The following is a 26,829-nucleotide window of genomic DNA, read 5'->3' as shown; positions in this document are numbered from 1 at the left end:
AATAATAAAAAAATGTTTCATTATAAATCAACATAAAAACACACTATATACATTATATACCAATATAGATCAATACAGTCTGCAGGGATACAGTCCGTAAGCACACATGATTGTATTTCTTTATGAAAAAATAAAAATAAAAAATGTTGGTATTTTTTAATGATTAAATTAACATAAAAAACACAATATATACATTATATATCAATATAGATCAATACAGTCTGCGGGGATACAGTCTATAAGCACACATGATTGTATTTCTTAATGAAAAAACAAAAAAAAACAAAAAAAAAACACCCGGTCCGTGGGACAAATTTTCAAGCGTCCACAGCAACAAAAAGGTTGGGGACCACTGCCCTAAATCACTGGTGTCTCAAAGGGCTGCACAAACCACAACACACACCACGACGACATCCTTGGTACAGCCCACATAAGGGCAAGGAAACCTCACACCCAGTGGGACGTCGGTGACAATGATGACTATGAGAAACCTTGGAGAGGACCGCATATGTGGGCAACCCCACCTCCCCTCTCTGGGACCGAACGCTACGGATGTCGAGCGGGTCTAACAAGATACTGTGAAAGTCCAATCGATAGTGGATCCAACACAACCGTGAGAGTCCAGTCCAAAGTGGATCCAACACAGTAGCAAGAGTCCCGTCCATAGTGGAGCCAACAGGAAACCATCCTAAGCGGAGGCAGATCACCAGCGCAGAGATGTCCCCAGCCGATACACAAGCTCTGGACGGCCAGTACTTCATCCATGGCCACCGGACCAGACCCCCTCCACAAGGGAGAGTGGGACAGAAGAGAAAAAGAAAAGAAACGGCAGATCAACTGGTCTAAAAAGGGAGTCTATTTAAAGGCTAGAGTATACAAATGAGTTTTGAGGTGAGACTTTTAGACACTAAAATGTATTCTTGACAGGTTCGAATGTAACTCAGCTAAAAACAGGGATAAAGCAGAGTGACAATATGGTGAGGCATTTGTCGTAGCTTCTTTATAAAGCTCATTGATTTGGGACTGAATTGCATTCATAGTAGGGTAATAATTTGCACATGTAGAAGCTTGTTTGGAGGGAGTGAGAACTGGTCTTTCATACAAAGACAAGACTTAATTACTGCTCAAGGCACCTAAATCCACATTGAAGGCAGTCACAGTTCAGATCACTGGTGGGAAACCAGACACTCCTGGCAACTTCTTCACACGCTCATGACGTAAACATTCCTTTATTTATTATTTTATTTATTAATCTTACTTTTCTGCTTATCGACTTTTGCAAAGTCCCCATTCAAGCAGAAAACAATCAATCAATCAATCAATCAAGGTTTATTTATATAGCCCTAAATCCCAAGTGCCTCAAAGGGCTGCACAAGGCACGACAACATCCTCGGTTCAGAGCTCACAAAAGGGCAAGGAAAAACTCACAACCCAGTGGGACGTCAATGTGGATGACTATGAGAAACCTTGGAGAGGACCGCAGATGTGGGTGACCCTCCCCCCCTCTAGGGGGAGACCGGATGCAATGGACGTCTAACATAATATTGTGAAAGTCCAGTCCATAGTGGATCCAACATAATAGTGAGAGTCCAGTCCATAGTGAGGCCAGCAGAAGACCATCCCAAGCGGTCAGCAGCTCAGAGATGTCCCCAACCGATGCACAGGTGAGCGGTCCACCCCCGGTTCCCGACTCTGGACAGCCAGCACTTCATCCATGGCCACCGGACCACAATACAATGATTGGTACACTGCAAAAAGTCAGTGTTCAAAAACAAGACATGAAGGGTATTTTACTTGAACTAAGCAAAATTATCTGCCAATAGAAAAAGAAAATTCGGCTTGTCAAGACTCTCCAAAACAAGTAAAATTAGCTAACCTCAGTGAACCCAAACATGGGCCAACATAAGAAAAAAAAGATTGTTTTCTCTTCCAAAATGTTGTGTGTGCGGCTAATATACAGTACCCGAGCATCTTATAGTCCGTAAAATACAATAAATACCAAACGGGAAAAAAATCTAAAAACAAGTACAACACTGCAAAAAGTCAGTGTTAAAAAACAAGAGTAAAAAAAAAATAAAAAAATTAAGGGTATTTAGGAAATTTAAGAAAAATTATCTGCTAATTGAACAAGAACGAAAACAAGAAGTTCCGGCTTGTCAAGACTTTCCAAAACAAGTAAAATTAGCTAACCTCAATGAACCCAAAAATACCTTAAAATAAATATATTCTCACTATTAACAAGCGCACTTTTCTTGGTAGAAAAAAAAAACAAAAAACCTTTTTGCTCAATATGTTAAAAAATATTCTTAAATAAGTAAATGCTGGTGTCATTATCTTGACATAATGATATGTGCTCGGTATCATGATTTTTTTTTCATGCTTGAAATAAGAAATTAATACACTAAAAAAGTACTTTTATACTGTACTTGAGAGTGTTGATGACACACATTGCAACAGTTGATATTCTAGTTTCAAGCATGTTTTACTCAATATAGGTCATCAAATCTCAGCAACAAGCTGTAATATCTTACTGAGATCATTGAGGACCAAAACACTTAAAACAAGTAAAAGACTAACATAAAATCTGCTTAGTGAGAAAAATTATCTTATCAGACAGAAAATAAGCAAATATCACCCTTATTTGAGATATTTAATCTTACTTAGACTTCGGTTTTTGCAGAGCAAATCCTTTTTTAACTAATATTCAATTGAAAACACTTTTAAGACAAAATATTTAATGTTCAAACCAGTAAACTTTGTTAGTTTTTGCAAATATTAGCTCATTTGGAATTTGATGCCTAGCAACATGTTTCAAAAAAGCTGGCACAGGTGGCAAAAAAGACTGAGAAAGTTCAAGATTGCTCATTAAACACTTATTTGGAACATCCGACAGGTGAACAGGCTAATTGGGATCAGGTGGGTGCCATGATTGGGTATAAAAACAGCTTCCATGAAATGCTCAGTCATTCACAAACAAGGATGGGACGAGGGTCACCACTTTCTGAACAAATGCATGTCAAACAGTTTAAGAACAGCATATCTCAACGAGCTATTGCAAGGAGTTGAGGGATTTAACCATCTACGGTCCGTAATATCATCAAAAGGTTCAGAGAATCTTGGAGAATCACTGCACGAAAGCGACAAGCCCGAAAACCAACATTGGACGCTCGTAACCTTTCATCACTCAGGCGATACTGCATCAAAAACCGGCATCAGTGCGTAAAGGATGTCACCACATGGACTCAGGAACACTTCACAAAACCACTGTCAGTAACTGCTGTTTGTCGCTACATCTATAACTGCAAGTTAAAACTCTACCATGCAAAGCCAAAGCCATTTATCAACAACACCCAGAAATGCAGCCGGCTTCACTGGGCACGAGCTCATCTGAAATGGACTGATGCAAAGTGGAAAAGTGTTCTGTGGTGTGACAAGTCCATATTTCAAATTGTTTTTGGAAACTTTGGACGTTGTGTCCTCCGGACCAAAGAGGAGAAGAACAATCCGGATTATTATAGGCGCAAAGTTCAAAAGCCAGCATCTGTGATGGTATGGGGGTGTATTAGTGCCCAAGGCATGGGTAACTTACACATCTGTGTAGGCACCATTAATGCTGAAAGGTACATACAGGTTTCGGAGCAACATATGTTGTCATCCAAGCAATGTCTTTTTCATGGACGCCCCTGCTTATTTCAGCAAGATGATGCCAAGCCACATCATGCACGTGTTACAACAGCGTGGCTTCGTAGTAAAGGAGTGTGGGTACTACACTGGCCTGTCTCCCATTAAAAATGTGCGGCGCATTATAAAGACTAAATCATCACATTGGAGACCCCGGACTGTCGACCAACTTAAGCTGCAAATCAAACAAAATTGGAAAATAATTCCACCTGAAAAGCTTCAAAAACTGGTCTCCTCAGTTCCCAAACGATTACTGAGTGTTGTTCAAAGGAAAGAGCGTGTAACTCAGTGATGAAAATGCCCCCGTGCGAACTTTTTTGCAATGTGCTGCTGCCATTAAATTCTAAGTCAGAGATGTCAAACTCAAATACAGAGTGAGCCAACATTTAAAACTGAACAAAGCCGCGGGCCACGGTTGAACAAATCAACCTTTTAATAGGGACCCAAACTAGTTTTGCATTGAATATTGAACAAGCAAGGCTTATATAACTTTATAGTGACATGCAAAATTGAGTTTTAAATAACAATAATAATAATTAAAACATATAATTGGCATATAAAATAAAATGTTAATAAAAATGGAATGCCTCTTTTTTTTTGCAGCCTTCTGAGGTAAATATCAAAATAAAACTTTTTAATAATAAATTTGAAAATAAAATAATAATGAATGAATCAAACATTCAAGCCTTGAAGTAGCAAGAGAAAGTGCATGAATAAAACGTTAATTATTGTTGAGTTTGCTAAACTGATTTGCTTTAACACTGAATATGGAACAAGCAACACTTATGTAACTTAATAGTGCAAAATCAACTTTTAAAATACAAACGAAAAAACATCAATGGCATCCATCCATCCATCCATCCATTTTCTACCGCTTATTCCCTTTGGGGTCGCGGGGGGCTACAATAGGGCGGAAGACGGAGCATATTGAATAAAAATTGAATTAAAAAAATTAATGCCTCTTTTCTATTTCCAGCCTTCTGAAGTAAATATCAACATTAACTTTTTCCACAGGCTAATACATTTGAAAATAAACCATCAACCATTCAGGCCTTTTTACTGCTCAGTTTGCGACACACTGATCTAATCTGATGTGCCCAAGCCAGATAAATGCCATCTTTTCTTGGATGCTAGTTCAATAATGTCGGGGCTCAGGCTTTGAGCTGAGCCAACCTGAGGTGGGCGGAGTTTGGTGGTAGTGGGGGTGTATGTTGTAGCGTCCCGGAAGAGTTAGTGCTGTAAGGGGTTCTGGGTATTTGTTCTGTTGTATTTATGTTGTGTTACGCTGCGGATGTTCTCCCAAAATGTGTTTATCATTCTTGTTTGGTGTGGGTTCACAGTGTGGCGCATATTTATAACAGTGTTAAAGTTGTTTGTATGGCCACTCTCAGTGTGACCTTTATGGCTGTTGATCAAGTATGCGTTGCATTCACTTTTCCTCATAAAATTATTACTTCTTAATGCAAAATGGTAACATTTGTAATATAAAATTCTGACTTATCACATTTTTTTGAGTAACAATTTGTCATAATTTTGCCAACTAAAATTCTGATTATTATAATAATATTGCCAAGGTTTTTAAGTTCTCTAATAAAATTGTGACTTTTGTCGAGTAAAATTACGACTCTTCTCAAAAAATTGCCAAAATGTTAAGCTTTTCTTGTAAAATTGTCACTGTTATTGAGTAAAATTCCAAGTTTTATCATAATATTGCACAAATTTTAGTTTTTCTTGTAAAATTTTGACTTGGGTTGAGTAAAATTTCGACTTTTATTATAATACTGACAAAATTCTAAGTTTTTCTTGTGAATTGTGAGCCTTTTCTTTTGAAATTCCAACTAATTTTTTTTTTTTATATTTGCATAGTATGTAATTATTATTAATGTTGTAAATACAAATCATTATATATCAAGAAAGGGTGGTCCTAAAGAGGTAGGCATTTTTCAGAGGTCTCAAGAAGGTAACAAATACAAAAACGTGTGTGTGTGTGTGTGTGTGTGTGTGTGTGTGTGTGTGTGTGTGTGTGTAAAGAGGACGCTAAAGGCAGTGCCTTTAAGGCACGCCCCCGATATTGTTGTCCAGGGGGAAATCGGGAGAAATTCGGGAGAATGGTTGCCCCCTGGACATTTTCTGGAGGTGCACTGAAATTTGGGAGTCTATGTTGTGTTACGGTGCGGATGTTCCCCCAAAATGTGTTTGTCATTCTTGTTTGGTGTGGCGCATATTTGTAGCAGTGATATAGTTGTTTATACGGCCACCCTCAGTGAGACCTGTATGGCTGTTGACCAAGTATGCCTTGCATTCACTTGTGTGTGTGTATATTGTCGCATATGTTATGTGTCTGGGCCGGCACGCTGTTCCTATGTAGGAAAAGCGGCAAAGGCACACTCCCAATATTGTTGTCCAGGTGGAAATCGGGGGAAATTCGGGAGAATGGTTGCCCGCTTGAGATTTTCAGGAGGGGTATTGAAATTTTGGAGTCTTGGCAGGGTTGGCAAGTATGAGTATTCACGGTGAATGCGGTGTTACAGCGGCACTACCGCTGTATCATGTTAATTTGATATTGCCTCAAATGTGGCCCGCTGGCCATAGTTTGACACCCATGTTCCAAGGTAATGATTATTTGCCCAAAAAAAATTAGTTTCTCAGTTCAAACATTAAATGTCTTGTCTCTGCAGTCTATTCAATTGAATATAAGTTGAAAAGGATTTGCAAATCATTGTTTTTATTTACAATTTACACAACATGCCGACTTCACTGGTTTTGGGTTTTGTACAAAAGTAAATAAGTGCACAGAGCTATGTCAGGATGCTGTTCATTGATGACAGATTTGCATTCAACTCCATCAATTCACGCAAACTCATCATCGAACTGCCAACCCTGAGTCTAGGGACACCTGTACGTCGATGGATTGAAGATTTCTCACCAACAATAGGGACAATTAAAGACAATTTATCCAAATACTCACTCCACTATATGCTGCAGGAGAGCAGACAGGTTCCAGTCGGATAATCCTGTGACAGTGGTATACCTGTGCAGTAAGGTGACATGAATATGCCTCCTGGGATGTGGAGTCAGTGGCTGGGACTAGGAGAGGGGGTGGAAGAGGTTGATTGTAAAGAAGGGGCCATCACAGTAGTTCAATGATACCTGAGCCTGCCTGAGGAAAGAATTTGTGCTGCATCACCTGCGCCATGACTGAATTTCCTTGTCTATATGGTATCTTCATATTTGTGTCTTCACATTCAGCCACATAGATTTAATATGTAGCTGTTAACATAGTCACACGTGAAGCCTACTCAGTTGCCAGGTTTGAAATGTCTCCCTAAAACAGACCTTTTCAATCTGGCCCACCGGACATTCCCAAATAATTTTTTTAGATCTTTAAGATGGAAAGTGTAGCTGCCATTATGATGTGCAGTGATGTTTTCTAATGACCGTAAGTCTTGAACTAAACAAAGTATTTCAATGGTTGGAATCTTATGGATGATATACCATTTACTATGGTAATCTAATTAGTTACTACGGTAATCTAATCAGCTCAGACGAGGCACCAAGCAGTGTGGTCGGGAAGCGTTTCTACAGACGCGGAAGGAGCTTTTCACAACAAAGCTCTAAAGCTTAGTGATATATCAGATTGTAGGCGGGTTTATTTTGTACCGTTTGCGTTCATATTTCACTGTTTGTTGCATTTTTGTTGCGTTTCACTTGATTGTAAAGTATGTCGATATAATTAGGGTGTGACAATCAAATGTTGTCAATATTCAGTGTTTTATCGCTCATAGAAAAATGTAAAATTCCATTACGTTCTTTAAGGCGGTCTGTAATAACGTTTTTAGCATTAGTGTTTCTAAAAATAGATATACCGGCCCCCAGACACTTTTTTTTTTCTCTAAATGTGGCCCCCAAGTCAAAATAATTGCCCAGGCCAGCCCTAAAACGTTTACTTTGTATATGATTTTTTTTCAATCAGCCCTATTGGCTTGGACCAGATATGGGACGGCGTGGCGCAGTGGGAGAGTGGCCGTGCGCAACCCAAGGGTCCTTGGTTCAATTCCCACCTAGTACAAACCTCGTCACGTCCGTTGTGTCCTGAGCAAGACACTTCACCCTTGCTCCTGATGGGTGCTGGTTAGCGCCTTGCATGGCAGCTCCCCCATCATTGTGTGAATGTGTGTGTGAATGGGTAAATGTGGAAGTAGTGTCAAAGCGCTTTGAGTACCATGAAGGTAGAAAAGCGCTATACAAGTACAACCCATTTATATGAAGACACACCCTGATTTGGTGTGTGTCAAAATGGTTTCAAGGACAGGAAGTCATTTGCATATATCCATATGCACTTTTTTCATAAACAAAAATCACTCCTCTTGGTACCCTTCCTCACCCATATCCCAACTTACCTTCGACGTACAGGTCATTCCTCTCTTCAGCAACAAACCTGGGAGTTCGGCTCGACCCCTACCTGACCTTTAACGACCACATAAAAAATCGGTGCAAAATCTTATTTTACCACTTCGGTATCATTTCAAGTCTTCGTCCCACTTTATCCCTACTAGAAGCAGAATAATTGGTCCATGGCTTCATTTCCTCAAGGCTGGACTACTGTAACGGACTCTTCATCGGGATACCTGGCAAGACCATCCAGAAGCTGCAATACATATGTGGAGGTTGCCCTCCAGGTAGCTACATGGGTAATATGCCGTAGCTGTGATGCTAACAGTGCATTGCGAGTGGTAATACGGGAGACAAAATGTGTGAATCTGGTCACAAATGGAAGAATAATTACTTCCCAAGAAAAACAGCACGGGCTCCATTGTCTGGCGGTGGTTTGGCTTCAAGCGGGAATATGTCGAGGCTTCACGGTGGCAGAGGGGTTAGTGCGTCTGCCTCACAATACGAAGTTCCTGCAGTCCTGGGTTCAAATCCAGGCACGGGATCTTTCTGTGTGGAGTTTGCATGTTCTCCCCGTGAATGCGTGGGTTCCCTCCGGGTACTCCGGCTTCCTCCCACTTCCAAAGACATGCACTTGGGGATAAGTTGATTGGCAACACTAAATTGGCCCTAGTGTGTGAATGTGAGTGTGAATGTTGTCTGTCTATCTGTGTTGGCCCTGTGATGAGGTGGCGACTTGTCCAGGGTGTACCCCGCCTTCCGCCCGATTGTAGCTGAGATAGGCGCCAGCGCCCCCCGCGACCCCAAAAGGGAATAAGCGGTAGAAAATGGATGGATGGATGGATGGGAATATGTCGAACAATTATGCGGCAAAAGCGTTGGTACAAAAAGTAGCAGCACTGCTAATTCGTAGCATCATTTGAAAAGTCACCAGCTAGAGAATGAAGAGTGATTGAACCTACATGTCAACATCTCTGTTCGGTGCAACACCAACAAAATGCCGGAGCAACTATTTCCAGATCAACACCATATGAAAAAAAAAATCTACAACAGAAGGAGATAACGGCCGCAGGAACCTACCACAGAACGAAGGACATATACCGTATTTTTTTTTACTATAAGTCGCAGTTTTTTTCATAGTTTGGCCAAGGGTGCGACTTATACTCAGGAGTGACTTATGTGTGAAATTATTAACACATTACCGTAAAATATAAAATAATATTATTTAGCTCATTCATGTAAGAGACTAGACGTACAAGATTTTATGGGATTTAGCGATTAGGAGTGACAGATTGTTTGGTAAACGTATAGCATGTATAGCATGGGGCGGTATAGCTCGGTTGGTAGAGTGGCCGTGCCAGCAACTTGAGGGTTGCAGGTTCAATTCCCGCTTCCGCCATCCTAGTCACTGCCGTTGTGTCCTTGGGCAAGACACTTTACCCACCTGCTCCCAGTGCCACCCACACTGGTTAAAATGTAACTTAGATATTGGGTTTCACTATGTAAAGCGCTTTGAGTCATTAGAGAAAAGCGCTATATAAATATAATTCAATAATTCAATATGTTATACCAGGGGTCGGGAACCTTTTTGGCTGAGAGAGCCAAATATTTTCAAAAGTATTTCTGTGACAGCCATATAATATATTTTTTTAACATTGAATAAAACTAAATGCGTGCATTTTTAAGTAAGACCAACATTTCTAGAGTATAATAAGTCTCTTATAAGTATTAATAACATTGTTATTCTGAAGCAAACCAATGATAAATAAAATAATTCTTACCGTTAACGCGACTTCTTGAACAGATGCGGTAGAAACCGGATGGATGGATTAAAATGTATGACAATGTTTTATATTTTGAACGTTATTTTGGACACTGTGATTACCAGCGGAATTATCCATTACTTACCGTGTTAAACAATGTCAGCTAAGATTTATCTGAGAGCCAGGTGTAGTCATCAAAAGAGCCACATCTGGCTCTAGAGCCATAGGTTCCCTACCCCTGTGTTACACGGTAGTTATTTGAATGACTCTTACCATAATATGTTACGTTAACATACCAGGCACCTTCTCAGTTGGTTATTTACGCGTCATATAACTTATTCAGCCTGTTGTTCGCTATTCTTTATTTTAAATTGCCTTTCAAATGTCTATTCTTGGTGTTGGGTTTAATCAAATAAATTTCCCCAAAAAATGTGACTTATACTCACTCCAGTGTGACTTATATATGTTGTTTTTTTTACTTCTTTATTATGCATTTTTGGCAGGTGCGACTTATACCCCGGAGCGACTTATACTCCGAAAAATACGGTTCTATTTGAAATCCTGTTATGCAGCTCATTTTTTTTGGACAGTTTTTGGAATATCTTGTGTGACATCATGCACAAAAGTGCACTTTATTTGTTTTTAACTATTGTAGTGGCATTTTGTACAAAAAGTGCACTTTAATTTAGTGTTGTTTTGATATGTCATCTTAGTGACATCATGCACAAAAGTGCACTAATAGCTCGTTTTAAAATGTCTCTGAGAATCTTGCACTTTCTGTTTTGAAAATGACATGAATGTTTGTGCCACTGCTTAGTAAATGTTCAATAAATACAGTTTTGCTAAGTTGACTTAGTTGGGATTTCCCTCTCTGCATGAAAGTTTAAAATGAGCGTGTATATTATTGCAGTATGAACAAGAATGTTTTAAAGTAGACACATAGAATCATCATACTGCTGTGATTATATGCATCAAGTGTTAATTCAAGGCTAAGGCAAAATATCGCGATATATATCGTGTATCGTGACATGGTCCAAAAATATTGAGATATTAATAAAAGGCCATATCGCCCAGTCCTAGTTCAAACCCCGGCCGAGTCATACCAAAGACTATAAAAATTGGACCCATTACCTCCCTGCTTGGCACTCAGCATCAACGGTTGGAATTGGGGTGTTAAATCACCAAAAATGATTCCCGGGCGCGGCCAGCGCTGCTGCTTACTGCTCCCCTCACCTCCCAGGGCATGATCAAGGGTGATGGGTCAAATGCAGAGAATAATTTTGCCACATCTAGTGTGTGTGTGATAATCTTTGGTGCTTTAACTTTAATATTCACGTCATAGTTTGGGGTTTTGGATCAGATCGGACTTCAGCTCTCACTGGATCGGTTCGCAGCCGAGTGTGAAGCGACCGGAATGAGAATCAGCACCTCCAAGTCCGAGTCCATGGTTCTCGCCCGGAAAAGGGTGGAGTGCCATCTCCGGGTTGGGGAGGAGACCCTGCCCCAAGTGGAGGAGTTCAAGTACCTAGGAGTCTTGTTCACGAGTGGGGGAAGAGTGGATCGTGAGATCGACAGGCGGATCGGTGCGGCGTCTTCAGTAATGCGGACGTTGTATCGATCCGTTGTGGTGAAGAAGGAGCTGAGCCGGAAGGCAAAGCTCTCAATTTACCGGTCGATCTACGTTCCCATCCTCACCTATGGTCATGAGCTTTGGGTCATGACCGAAAGGATAAGATCACGGGTACAAGCGGCCGAAATGAGTTTCCTCCGCCGGGTGGCGGGACTCTCCCTTAGAGATAGGGTGAGAAGCTCTGCCATCCGGGAGGAGCTCAACGTAAAGCCGCTGCTCCTCCACATCGAGAGGAGCCAGATGAGGTGGTTCGGGCATCTGGTCAGGATGCCACCCGAACGCATCCCTAGGGAGGTGTTTAGGGCACGTCCAGCCGGTAGGAGGCCACGGGGAAGACCCAGGACACGTTGGGAAGACTATGTCTCCCGGCTGGCCTGGGAACGCCTTGGGATCCCCCGGGAAGAGCAAGACGAAGTGGCTGGAGATAGGGAAGTCTGGGCTTCCCTGCTTAGGCTGCTGCCCCCGCGACCCGACCTCGGATAAGCGGAAGGTGATGGATGGATGGATGGACGGACTGGTAATATTTTTCTGATATATTATCTGAACAAGTAAATTTGGCCTACAAAATAAATGCAGCAACAAAATCATTGTACTATGAATACTACAATATGATTGATGTAGTTATAGTAATACTATCACGGTCCAGCCAAACTGAGTCCCATTCTGTTTGTAGCACCAGGAATGCCTCAGTCAACTTTGGTATGTATTATAAGGGTGTGGTTGACCAACAGATGACACGCACACACCCATCTTTCTCCTCAAGCTCATATGTCCCTGAGAAGCAGGAAGACAAGACTGACAACACATTTTGTTGCATCTGGGTGACCCTCTCAGACAGGTTTAATACTTTAGAAAAATAAAAAGTACCAGTAATCTTGACCTACTAGTCAAGATTAGGGTTGAATCCCAGAATGGCAGGGTTGTGTCTTTATGCAACACGCCATTCACACTCACAATTTAGGAGCTAACACTTTTAAAAAAGGAAACTTATTGGCATTGAACGTTGATGCAAATACAAAAGTGCAATATATTTATTTGTACAGTTATCTATTTATTTATATCTGCACCTTTATTGATATTTAATACAACAAAATGTTGTTCTTATCTGTACTGTAAAGTAAAGTAAAGTTAAAGTAGCAATGATTGTCACAAACACACTAGGTGTGGTGAAATGTGTCTTCTGCATTTGACACATCACCCTTGATCACCCCATGGGAGGTGAAGGGAGCAGTGAGCAGCAGCGATGGCCGCGCTCGGAAATTATTTTGGTGATTTAAAACCCCAATTTCAATTATTGATGCTGAGTGCCAACCAGGGAGGTAACGGGTCCCATTTTTATAGTCTTTGGTATGACTCGGCCGGGGTTTGAACTCACGACCTACCGATCTCAGGGCGGACACTCTAACCACAAGGCAACTGAGCAGGTTATGGAGGTGTGGGCGTGTTTTTGTGGCTAAGAGGCATCGGATTGGTGGAGTATTTACATTTTATAAATATTCATCTTTACACTTGGTGAAACTTGTAGTGCTCACATTTAGATTTCAATTAAAGATTTGGATCTAGATTCAACATTTAGATTTATATTCGATAATCCGGGGTAGATTCAACATTTAGATGTAAAGTTCATATTTAAGATTTAGATTTAAGATGTAGATATAGATTTAATAGCCCTGCGATGAGGTGGCGACTTGTCCAGGGTGTACCCCGCCTTCCGCCCGATTGAAGCTGAGATAGGCGCCAGCGCCCCCCGCAACCCCGAAAGGGAATAAGCGGTAGAAATGGATGGATGGATGGGATATAGATTTAATATTTAGGTCTAGATTACATTTAAATTTAGATTTAACATATTTATTTAGATTTAAGATTTGTATTTAAGTGAAAATTAAATGTTGACTTTAAATGTCAACATTTACATTTAGATTAGGTTTAGATTCAACATTTAACGCTCACATAAACATTTTTGATTAATATTTAGATCTAACCATTTGGTTTAGATTCAACATTTAGCTTTCACATTAACATTGAGATTTAAATTTTGGATTCATCATTTAGGTTTAGATTAACATTTACATTTAAGATTCAGAGTCCACATTTATATTTAAATTCAATATTCAGGTTTAGATTTAATATTTAGATTGAGATTGTGGAAGTCTCTATGTGTGGGTTCCCCTAGGACCGATAGAATCCTTGTGAGCCCAAGTCCAGGATTCAACAAGTCTTTTATTTTTGTATTTATGTTGAGCAATGTTCTGGTTTGTGTCTCTCGCGGCCTCCTGCTCGCTCGTGTGTGTGTAGTCCTCTTTTCCCCTCATGGCCTCGGATGCTGCTAATAAAGGAGACAGGTGATTAGATAACAAGTCCCAGCTGGGCAATCTACTTACCTTCCAGCAGGAGGCACGTCGACCACGCCCCTCTCCACAGAGATATATCAGTTAGGTTTAACATTTAGATTTATAAGTGAAATGTATATTTATATTTAAGATTTTGGTTTCGATACAACATTTAGATTTAAGATTTAAATTTAAATTCAATATTCAGGTGTAGATTCAACATTTAGCACTCACACTTAGATTTAAAGTTTATATCTAAGATTTAGATTTGAGATTTACACACAGATTTAACATTTAGGTCTAGATTTACATGTACATTTCGCATTTGCATTTAGATTTAAGATTTGTATTTAAGTATAACTCTGGTTTAGATTCAACATTTAGCACTCACATTTTGAATTAAGATTAATATTTTGAGTTAACATTTTGGTTTAGATGTATCATTTAGCTTTCACATTAACATTTAGATTTAAGTTTTCGTTTTAACATTGAGGTTTAGATACACATTTACATTAAAGATTAAACATTTACATTTAAATTCAACACTTAGGTTTAGATTCAACATTTAGCGCTCACATTTATATTTAAGATTTATATTTAGATTTAACATTTTGGTTTAGGTTTAATATTTAGCTTTCACATTAACATTCACATTTAAGTTGTCGATTTAACATTTAAGTTTAGATTAATATTTACATTTAAAATTCAGATTTGACATTTACATTTAAATTCAACATTTAGGTTTTGATTTAACAATTACATTTAGATATATCAGTTAAGTTTAACATTTAGATTTATAAGTAGAATGTATATATATATTCAAGATTTGGGTTTACATTTAAGATTTAGATTTAAGCTTTAGATTCAATATTCAGGTGTGGATTCAACATTTAGCACTCACTTAAAATTAAAGTTTATATCTAAGATTTAGATTTAAGATTTACATTTAGATCTAACATTTATGTCTGGATTTACATTTAAATTTAACATTTGTATTTTGATTTAAGATTTTTATTTAAGTTTGGTTTAAGTTTAGATTCAACATTTAGCGCTCACATTTAGATTTAAGATTAATACATTTAAAATCTAGATTTAACATTTACATTTAAATTGAACATTTAGGTTTAGATTTGACATATACATTTAGATGTAGCAGTTAGGTACAACATTTAGATTTATAAGTACGATTTAAGATGTAGATTTAGATGCAACATTTACATTTAACATTTAGATTTATATAGATATATCATTTAGGTTTAACATTTAATAAGTATTTTATTTTTTATAAAATGTCAATAAGTAAAATTTATATTTATATTTAAGATTTAGGTTTGGACACCACATTTAGATTTAAGATTTAACATTCAGTTAGAAAATTTACATTTAACATTTAGATATGTGTAGAGTCAACATCTAATTTAAACCTAAATGTGATGAAAAAGAGCTAAATGTTTCAAAAAGGTGTTGAACATGACAAAAGCGTGTTAAATGAGAGAAAAGTGAGCTAAATGTGAGAAATATATCTCCTAGAAAATTGTGACGGAACGTTAACATTCGGCACCCTATATTTGGTGAGCTCAAGAGCTACTAAAAGGGATTTGTTCATTTTTTTTGTTTGTTTGTTTGTTTTACCATCCATCCATCCATCCATCCATTTTCTACCGCTTATTCCCTTTCGGGGTCGCGGGGGGCGCTGGCGCCTATCTCAGCTACAATTACCAAATAATTAAAATAGGCTCCAGCCACCGCCGAAACTACGCAAGGAACAAGCGGTGAAAAATGAATGGGTGAATGTGTAAATGTTGTGTCTTGAAAACGCTTCTTTGAGGTCAGTGTACAATGAATCTCAAGGTCACGCACCATCAATCATTACAACATGCCAAAACATTCCCCCTCCCACTCTAAATGCATGTCTTATGTTCCCTGTAACATAGTACAACATAGTACTATGTTAATAGTACTAATAGCTCCTTAATAGCTCCATGTGTCAGAAAGGTCTAATAAACCATGATAAACTGCTTCAGATTACACGAGTAATGGGGTGTTTGCGTGTTGTGATTGTTTGTCTCCCCCTAGTGGCTAAATGCGAGGTAACATTCCCCCCCCCCCAAACACTTAAACGCCCCTCTATTGTCTCCTCAAATCAGCAAATGTTGCCGTGAACGGAAAAGGGGGAATAAAAACACGAATGAACATGGAGTATAAAAAAAATAATACAACACCGGAGTAAATCGTTACAATTTGGTAACGAGGCTGCTTGATTGTTTGCCGGGCAAGAAGCCGCACAAAGAGGGTCATTGTTTGGCTGCAGAAGTCTCCCTGCGCGGATTATCCAATCACAGCGCATAGCGCGACCAGGGAGGGCGGGGCTTCATGACCCCAACCCATTGGGCCGCCTGCGTAGGGGTGGTTGATACTGCACATTTTGGTATCGATTTGATGCCAAGTCAATACGGTACTGATACCATTGCTTAATGAGTTTTGTCATTCGAAGCTGGGGATTGAATATTTGGCAACAACATTTTCCTGAGGGAACTCTCTTGAAAGAATAAATAAAGGACTATCTATCTAACAGGGAAAAGAACAGCCAGCAATAAATGTTCAAAATACAAGTGGGGTGTAAGTCGGGACCTAGTTGGGCCTTTGGAAAGTTAGAATATTTTTTATCCGCAATTTAAATATGTAATTTATTGAAAACAAAACAAAACAACTAATAGATGTTTATTTAAAACTAAAATACCCATTTAAGTTCAGTAATAAGATTGCTCAAATCAAACAAAGAATGTTTCGGACTACTTACAAGAGAGGAGTCAAAGTCGTTTTCACTAAGAGTCATGTCGCAGTATTGTTTGGCTCCAGAGGGCCGCTTCTAACAGTGAATACTATTATTACGCAATTTTTTAAAGCTATTTATTAGTAGATTAAATATATATATATATATATATATATCCATCCATCCATCCATCCATTTCCTACCGCTTATTCCCTTCCGGGGTCGCGGGGGGCGCTGGCGCCTATCTCAGCTACAATCGGGCGGAAGGCGGGGTACACCATAGACAAGTCGCCACCTCATCGCAGGGCCAACACAGATAGACAGACAACATTCACACTCACATTCACACACTAGGGCCAATTTAGTGTTGCCAATCAACCTATCCCCAGGTGCATGTCTTTGGAGGTGGGAGGAAGCCGGAGTACCCGGAGGGAACCCACACATTCACGGGGAGAACATGCAAACTCCACACAGAAAGATCCAGAGCCTGGATTTGAACCCAGGACTGCAGGACCTTCGTATTGTGAGGCAGACGCACTAACCCCTCTGCCACCGTGAAGCCTATATATATATATATATATATATATATATATATATATATATATATATATATATATATATATATATATATATATATATATATATATATATATATATATATATATATATATATATATATATATATACATACATAAATGGTAAATGGCAATTATTCCACCTCAAAATTGAGTGTATATTACTGTAAATGGAAAACAGTACTGCTGTTTTTTATGGTTAAAAAAAAAATATTTTTTTTTTTTTTTCTTTTTTAAAGGCAATTATGTTGCCAGAATTTTACTGTATAATTTCCATTTGATTTGGGAAGCCTGGGTTTCCCTGCTTAGGCTGTTGCCCCTGCGACACGACCTCGGATAAGCGGAAGAAGATGGATGGATGGATGGATGGATTTCCATTTGTTTTTGATTTTTTTTATCCATCCATAGATCAATTTTACAGTAAAATGTTGGCACCTGAAAAAGTAGCAATAGATTTCATGGTAAAATTGTAAAAATTTACTGTGGTTTTTAAAGCATTTTTCTCTAAATAAATATGTTTTTACTTTCTTTTACTGTAATGAATTGTGGTGTCAATTTGGCATTTACAGTAATACACAAAAACATCTACAGTTGTTCATTTGCAGTTAAGTCTCACCTTAAAACTCATTTGTATACTCTAGAGTTTAAATAGAATCCCTTTTTAGACCAGTTGATCTGCCGTTTCTTTTTTTTTTCTCTTCTGTCCCACTCTCCCTTGTGGAGGGGGTCCGGTCCGGGGGTCATGGATGAGGTGCTGAATGTCCTGAGTCAGGACCCAGGATGGACTGCTCGTCCAGAGCTGGGACCCAGGATGGACCGCTGCTCATGATCCGCCTCCACTTGGAGTGGTTTCCTGCTGGCTCCACTGTGGACGGGACTCTCTCTGCTGTGTTGGATCCACTTTCGACTGGACCCTCACGGTTGTGTTGGATCCACTATGGATTGAACTTTCACAGTATCATGTTAGACCCGCTCGACATCCATTGCTTTCGGTTCCCCTAGAACGGGGGGGTTGCCCACATATGCGGTCCTCTCCAAGGTTTCTCATCATTGTCATCATAGTCATCATTGTCACCGACGTCCCACTGGGTGTGAGTTTTCCTTACCCTTATGGGCTTTACCGAGGATGTCGTTGTGGTTTGTGCAGCCCTTTGAGACACCAGTGATATAGGGCTATAATAATAATTGATTGATTGATTGATTGATTGATTGATTGATTGATTGATTGATTGATAAAAAAGAAAAAAGAATAAAAAACATTTTTCTGTAACATTTACTTTTGTTACTGTAACTAAAAAAAAATGCAATTTTACGTTAAAATTTTGGCACCTGAGCTACTAGTTTGTTTTTTGTTTTTTGTTTTTTATCACAAATCATCAACTGTAGATTTTTCGGTGTATTACTGTAAATGCCAAAATGGCACCACGAGTTATTACAGTAAAAAAAAGTACATGTTTTTTTTTTCATTAAGAGAATAATACTGTAAAAATACAGCAAATTTCACAATTTTAACAAAAAATGTATTGCTACTTTTACATTGCATAATTTGGTAGATAACTTGCTTTGAAATTATCATTAGTATTTGTATTTATTTCTATTTAAAATATTGTTTGATAATATATTTTTGCATAATTAGACAATATTTAAGCGAACATGATTCGTGATTATATTGAGTACGTATATATATTTTTCCACAAAATAGAAAGAAAGAATACATTTAGTAAAAAAAAAAAGTTACAGTATTTTATTGATACATATTATTTCCATGCTTTTAATGGCCAAATAAAATGAAGTGGTGTGCCACATCTGGCCCCCCGGCCTTGAGTTTAACCCCTGGGACCAACAACATCCCCTAGCAAAAATACAAAATTGCTCATTCCAACTGGATAGAAGCAAAGCCATCATGACATATTTCACTCAAAACAGCCATAACATCGTCAAAACTCACAGCAGCATTTTGGAACAAAAATGAGTTAGCTAGAAGAAAGGTAATAATAACATAATTAATTTATTTAGCAGCATGGGAGAAAGTCATATAAAAGGTTTCTTCAGCATCCATCCATTTTTCTACCGCTTGTCCCGCTCGCGGCCGCGGGGATACTGGAGTCTATCTCAGCTGCATTCGGGCGGAAGGCGGGGTACACCCTGGACAAGTCGCTACCTCATCGCAGGGATAGACATCCCATAGCATATAAATGTGTTCAGTTCAAAGATCTCTACTTTACACTCCAATCATATTTGAGTGAGTATATGATCATTAAAATTCATATTCTGTCCACTTGATATTGAATTTGTTGCTTTTTTTTATAAACTACTTTTTGTTTTTTAAATATTTAGGGTAGGGGTCAGCAACGAAAAACGTTGAAAGAGCCATTTTGGACCAAAAATGCAAAAAATAAATCTGTCTGGAGCCGCAAAAAATATATAAGTCTTATAATGAAGGCAACACATGACGTAAGTGTCTATATTAGCTATATTAGCCTACTATCAAAATGACTATGCGTCGCAAATCTTCGTTGCCAGAAATTTTGAAATATAATATTTATTGTACACATTTTTACAACATTAAAAACCATTAGTAAAACAGAGGCTAGTCAAAAGGTCAGATAACTCCTGGAAATTACTGGCGTTTAATGGCCAAAGGTACATAAGTGTGTGTCCAAGTTAAAGGAAACGGCAGGCTGTCTTTATCTAAAATATTTATTACAATCTTTGGCCAACTAGGTAATGTTTGCTGTGGTCTGGAACAACATGGGACACAAATAACTATCAGAAATCCAGCCAATATTACATACAGATAATGTGTCATGAGACATGCAAAACTAAATTATATACAAAGTGGATACAAGTAAAGGAAATTAAATTAGCTCAAATATACCTACAAACAAGGCATAATGATGCAATAAGTACATACAGCTAGCCTAAATATTATGTTAGCATTGATTAGCTTGCAGTCATGCAAAATCATAGTCCAAATATGCTTAATTAGCACTGCAACAAGTCAATAATATCCACAAATCTCACCTTTGTGCATTTGTGCACAGCATAAAACGTTTGGTGTACAAAATGAGACAAAGAAGGAGTGGAAGATTTTACGTGTAAACAAACTGTTGCATCACATTCTACACTATGGTGAGTTCAAGAACCCCCAAAATTAGTTGGACAAAACGATGTTCACCAAATACTCTCATCAGTGAAGCATACACACAAACATATCAAATATTGGGCTTTCTAACTATTGGGAAAGTTTGTGTCATGTTTTTCCTCAAACAAAAAAACATTCTAAAACAAAAAAATCATTTTTCCCCCATCTTTTTCCGTTTTCAATCCTTTTTTTAAAATCAATCAATCAATGTTTATTTATACAGCCCTAAATCACAAATGTCTCAAAGGACTGTACAAACCATTACGACTACGACTTCCTCGGAAGAACCCACAAAAGGGCAAGGAAAACTCACACCCAGTGGGCAGGGAGAATTCACATCCAGTGGGACGCCAGTGACAATGCTGACTATGAGAAACCTTGGAGAGGACCTCAGATGTGGGCAACCCCCCCCCCCCCAGGGGGCCGAAAGCAATGGATGTTGAGCGGGTCTAACATGATACTGTGAAAGTTCAATCCATAGTGGCTCCAACACAGCCGCGAGAGTTCAGTTCAAAGCGGATCCAAGACAGCAGCGAGAGTCCCGTCCACAGGAGACCATCCCAAGCGGAGGCGGATCAGCAGCGTAGAGATGTCCCCAACCGATACAGGCGAGCGGTCCATCCTGGGTCCCGACGAGCGGTCCATCCTGGGTCTCGATTCTGGACAGCCAGTACTTCATCCATGGTCATCGGACCGGACCCCCTCCACAAGGGAGGGGGGGACATAGGAGAAAAAAGAAAAGAAGCGGCAGATCAACTGGTCTAAAAAGGAGGTCTATTTAAATGCTAGAGTATTCAGATGAGTTTTAAGTTGAGACTTAAATGCTTCTACTGAGGTAGCATCTCGAACTGTTACCGGGAGGGCATTCCAGAGTACTGGAGCCCGAACGGAAAACGCTCTATAGCCCGCAGACTTTTTTGGGCTTTAGGAATCACTAATAAGCCGGAGTCTTTTGAACACAGATTTCTTGCCGGGACATATGGTACAATACAATCGGCAAGATAGGCTGGAGCTAGACCGTGTAGTATTTTATACGTAAGTAGTAAAACCTTAAAGTCACAACTTAAGTCCAAATATGCTTGATTAGCAATGCAACCAGTCAAAAATATTTCCACAAAGCCCACCTTTGTGCATTTCTGCACAGCATAAAACGTTTGGTGTACAAAATGAGACAAAGAAGGAGTGGAAGATTTTACATGTAAACAAACTGTTGCATCACATTCTACACTATGGTGAGTTCAAGAACCCCCAAAATTAGTTGGACCAAACGATGTTCACCAAATACTCTCATCAGTGAAGCATACAAACAAACATATCAAATATTGGGCTTTCTAACTATTGGGAAGGCCTGTGTCATGTTTGTCCTCAAACAAAAAATATTCTATAAAAAAAAAAAAAATCAATTCTTCCCCGATCTTTTTCCGTTTTCCATCCTTTTTTTAAAATGCTCCAGGGAGCCACTTGGGCGGCACTAAAGAGCCGTGTGAAACACCAAAGAGTAATTTGACCCAAGTACAGTGTTTTTTTTTTTCTTATTTTCAAACACAGTGTTACCGTTCAAACTGTGTGACCAAAAATCTCAAAAGTTATTGTTAAATAAATAATCTGCGGTAATCATTTGCCATAATGCCCAAAAAATTTGAATAACATTTACGGCAAGAACATGTCGTGACCGCCCTTGACTTTTTACTTGTTAATGGACAAGGGATGTAACAATAAATGGTATAATGATAAATTGCAATAATTCCCGACGGTTATTAATACCGTTTATTTTTTTAATGACCGAAAAAACATAATTGATTAATGCATTTTCGGCAACACAAAGTTATGTGGATGCGCTCTACCGTCGTTTGGCTTGATAATCATGGCGGACCAACGACACCGATTTTGCTGAGGAAACTTCCCCTCGGATTAAAAGGAAACAAGCGCTTGGTTTAACATAATTTTCCCTCGCTTTCCGCTGTGTGTTTAAGAGCACACTGCTGCGTTTAGATGGAGACAGGTGTTGACAATATTGGAAGACACGTGTCCCGATAATACAAAGCCTGTTTCCATATGAGTTGGGAAATTGTGTTAGATGTAAATATAAAAGGAATACAAAAATTTGCAAATAATTTTCAACCCATATTCAACTGAATATGCTACAAAGATAACATATTTGATGTTCAAACTGATAAACATCTTTTTTGCTGTTGCAAATAATCATTAACTTTAGAATTTGATGCCAGCAACACGTGACAAAGAAGTTGGGAAAGGTGGCAATGAATACCGATAAAGTTGAGAAACACTTATTTGGAACATCCCCCAGGTGTGCAGGCTAATTGGGAACAGGTGGGTGCCATGATTGGGTATAAAAGCAGCTTCCATGAAATGCTAAATAATTCACAAACAAGGATGGGGCGAGCTGTCGTATTTTAGGCTTCATAATCCGCCACACATTTTCCATGGGAGACGGGTCTGGACTGCAGACGCGCCAGGAAAGTAGCCGCAATCTTTTACCACGAAACCACGCTGTTATAACAGGTGGTTTGGCATTGTCTTGCTGAAACTTAAATGGATATGTCCCAGTAATTCACATGATGTACATAACTTTAAAAAAAAAAAAAAAAAAACTCTCTTTATCAAAATGTAAAAATAGCTAGAAGACATCAAGTAATGACAAAAAAAGCTGACAAGTTGATGTTATTATGAAAAAAAAACCCCTGATATTTCTCCATAAATATATGGATAACGTTTAACTATAGTTTTTTTATTAGACATTACAAATGATGGTATTAGGTCCGCACCCCAAGACTGTTTTACTTAACAAATCAGTAATCATGATTTCAATATTGATAACAATAATCAGAATAATTACTATATAATTACTATATATAATAAACACTATATATATGTATATCTATCTATAAACATTATTTTCTTTGGATGCAGGGGCTCCAAAGCATATGTATATATATATATATATATATATATATATATATATATATATATATATATATATATATATATATATATATATATATTTATATATATACGTTAGGTCAGGAAAAAACACGGAGACTATTTTATCCCTACAAGCCTGTTTCACAGGTTTCCCTGCTCTTCAAGGGATTTTATTTATGTATTTATTTATTAGAATAAAATCCCCTGAAGAGCAGCAAAACCTGTGAAACAGGCTTGTAGGGATAAAATAGTCTCCGTGTTTTTTCCTGACCTAACGTATATTCTTTTCTACCTTGGTATTGAACGCTGTATAACGGATAAACCGCAGAAACCTCGACTATATATATATATATATATATATATATATATATATATATATATATATATATATATATATATATATATATATATATATATCATATATATATATCATATATATATATATATATATATATATATATCCATCTATTTTCTACCGTTTATTCCCTTTGGGGTCGCGGGGGCGCTGGTGCCTATCTCAGCTAATATACATACATATATATATACATATATATATATATATATATATATATATATATATATATATATATATATATATATATCTATATATATATATATATATATATATATGTATATGGTAAATTGCAATTATTCCACCTCAAAATTGAGTGTATATGACTGTGGAAAACATTACTGCTGTTTTTTTATGATTAAAAAAAAAAAAAAAAAAAGGCAATTCAGTTGCCAGAATTTTAATGTATAATTTCCTTTTTTTTTTTTTTATCCATCCATGAATCAACTTTACAGTAAAATGTTGGCACCTGAAACAGTAGCTATAGATTTCATGGTAAAATTGTGAAAATTGACTGTGCTTTTTAAAGTATTTTTCTCTAAATAAAAAAAAAAACTGTACTTTCTTTTACTGTAATGAACTGTGGTGCCATTTTGGCATTTACAGTAATACACAAAAAAAAATCTACAGTTTTTTATTTGCAGTAAAAAATAAAAAAATACAGAATTTACTGTAATATTTACTTTTTTACTGTAACTAAAAAAAATTGCAACTTTACGGTATATATTGGCGACTTGTCCAGGGTGTACGACGCCTTCCGCGCGATTATAGCTGAGATAGGCAACAGTGCCCCCGCGACCCCAAAAGGGAATAAGCGGTAGAAAATGGATGGATATACATATAATGGTGACTTGTCCTTCCGCCCGATTGTTGCTGAGATAGGAAACCGCGACCCCAAAGGGAATAAGTGGTAGAAAAATGGATGGATATACATATAATGGCGACTTGTCCTTCTGCCCGATTGTTGCTGAGATAGGAAACCGCGACCCCAAAGGGAATAAGTGGTAGAAAATGGATGGATATACATACTGTATAATGGCGACTTGTCCTTCCGCCCGATTGTAGCTGAGATAGGCACCAGCACCCCCCAACCCATAATAGGGAATAAGCGGTAGAAAATGGATGGATATACATATAATGGCGACTTGACCTTCCGCCCGATTGTAGCTGAGATAGGCACCAGCACCCCCGACCCATAAAAGGGAATAAGCGGTAGGAAATGGATGGATATACATATAATGGCGACTTGTCCTACCGCCCGATTGTAGCTGAGATAGGCACCAGCACCCCCGCGACCCCAAAAGGGAATAAGCGGTAGAAAATGGATGGATATACATATAATGGCGACTTGTCCTCCCGCCCGATTGTTGCTGAGATAGGAAACCGCGACCCCTAAGGGAATAAGTGGTAGAAAATGGAATGGATATACATACTGTATAATGGCGACTTGTCCTTCCGCCCGATTGTAGCTGAGATAAGCACCAGCGCCCCCCGCGACCCCAAAGGGAATAAGCGGTAGAAAATGGATGGATATACATATAATGGCGACTTGTCCTTCCGCCCGATTGTTGCTGAGATAGGAAACCGCGACCCCAAAGGGAATAAGTGGTAGAAAATGGATGGATATACATACTGTATAATGGCGACTTGCCCTCCCGCCCGATTGTAGCTGAGATAGGCACCAGCGCCCCCGGCGACCCCAAAATGGAATAAGCGGTAGAAAATGGATGGATATACATATAATGGCGACTTGTCCTTCCGCCCGATTGTAGCTGAGATAGGCACCAGCACCCCCCGACCCATAAAAGGGAATACGCGGTAGAAAATGGATTAATATACATATAATGGCGGCTTGTCCTTCCGCCCGATTTTTGCTGATATAGGAAACCGCGACCCCGTGACCCCAAAAGGGAATAAGCGGTAGAAAATGGATGGATATACGTATAATGCCGACTTGAGCTTCCGCCCGATTGTAGCTGAGATAGGCACCAGTTTCCCCCGCGACCCCAAAAGGGAATAAGCGGTAGAAAATGGATGGATATACGTATAATGCCGACTTGACCTTCTGCCCGATTGTAGCTGAGATAGGCACCAGTTTCCCCCGCGACCCCAAAAGGGAATAAGCGGTAGAAAATGGATGGATATACATACTGTATAATGGCGACTTGTCCTTCTGCCCGATTGTAGCTGAGATAGGCACCAGCGCCCCCCGCGACCCCAAAGGGAATAAGCGGTAGAAAATGGATGGATATACATACTGTATAATGGCGACTTGCCCTCCCGCCCGATTGTAGCTGAGATAGGCACCACCTCCCCCGCGACCCCAAAGGGAATAAGCGGTAGAAAATGGATGGATATACATATAATGGCGACTTGTCCTTCCGCCCGATTGTAGCTGAGATAGGCACCAGCGCCCCCACGACCCCAAAAGGGAATAAGCGGTAGAAAATGGATGGATATACATACTGTATAATGGCGACTTGACCTTCCGCCCGATTGTAGCTGAGATAGGCACCAGCACCCCCCGCGACCCCAAAGGGAATAAGCGGTAGAAAATGGATGGATATACATATAATGGCGACTTGTCCTCCCGCCCGAATGTATCTGAGATAGGCACCAGCGCCCCCGGCGACCCCAAAACTGAATAAGCGGTAGAAAATGGATGGATATACATATAATGGCGACTTGTCCTACCGCCCGATTGTTGCTGAGATAGGAAACCGCAACCCCAAAGGGAATAAGTGGTAGAAAATGGATGGATATACATACTGTATAATGGCGACTTGTCCTTCTGCCCGATTATAGCTGAGATAGGCACCAGCGCCCCCGCGACCCCAAAAGGGAATAAGCGGTAGGTAATGGATGGATATACATATAATGCCGACTTGTCCTTCCGCCCGATTGTAGCTGAGATAGGCACCAGCACCCCTGCGACCCCAAAGGGAATAAGCGGTAGAAAATGGATGGATATACATATAATGGTGACTTGTCCTTCTGCCCGATTGTAGCTGAGATAGGCACCAGCGCCCCCCGCGACCCCAAAGGGAATAAGCGGTAGAAAAATGGATGGATATACATATAATGGCGACTTGTCCTTCTGCCCGATTGTAGCTGAGATAGGCACCAGTTTCCCCCGCGACCCCAAAAGGGAATAAGCGGTAGAAAATGGATGGATATACATATAATGGTGACTTGTCCTTCCGCCCGATTGTAGCTGAGATAGGCACCAGTGCCCCGCGACCCCA

At 39.1% G+C, this 26,829-nt stretch overlaps 1 long non-coding RNA gene across 1 annotated transcript in view; it reads left to right on the top strand.

The window, feature by feature from the left end:
* Positions 1 to 26,829, top strand: part of LOC133540816 (uncharacterized) — a 322,729-nt gene that overhangs the window by 225,929 nt on the left and 69,971 nt on the right. The window lies entirely within an intron of this gene.

The sequence above is a fragment of the Nerophis ophidion genome, linkage group LG22 (assembly GCF_033978795.1).
Source record: "Nerophis ophidion isolate RoL-2023_Sa linkage group LG22, RoL_Noph_v1.0, whole genome shotgun sequence".
NCBI classification, from domain to species: Eukaryota; Metazoa; Chordata; class Actinopteri; order Syngnathiformes; family Syngnathidae; genus Nerophis; species Nerophis ophidion.
The sequence above is the reverse complement of the archived record's forward strand: the minus strand, read 5'-3'. Positions and strand labels throughout refer to the sequence as shown.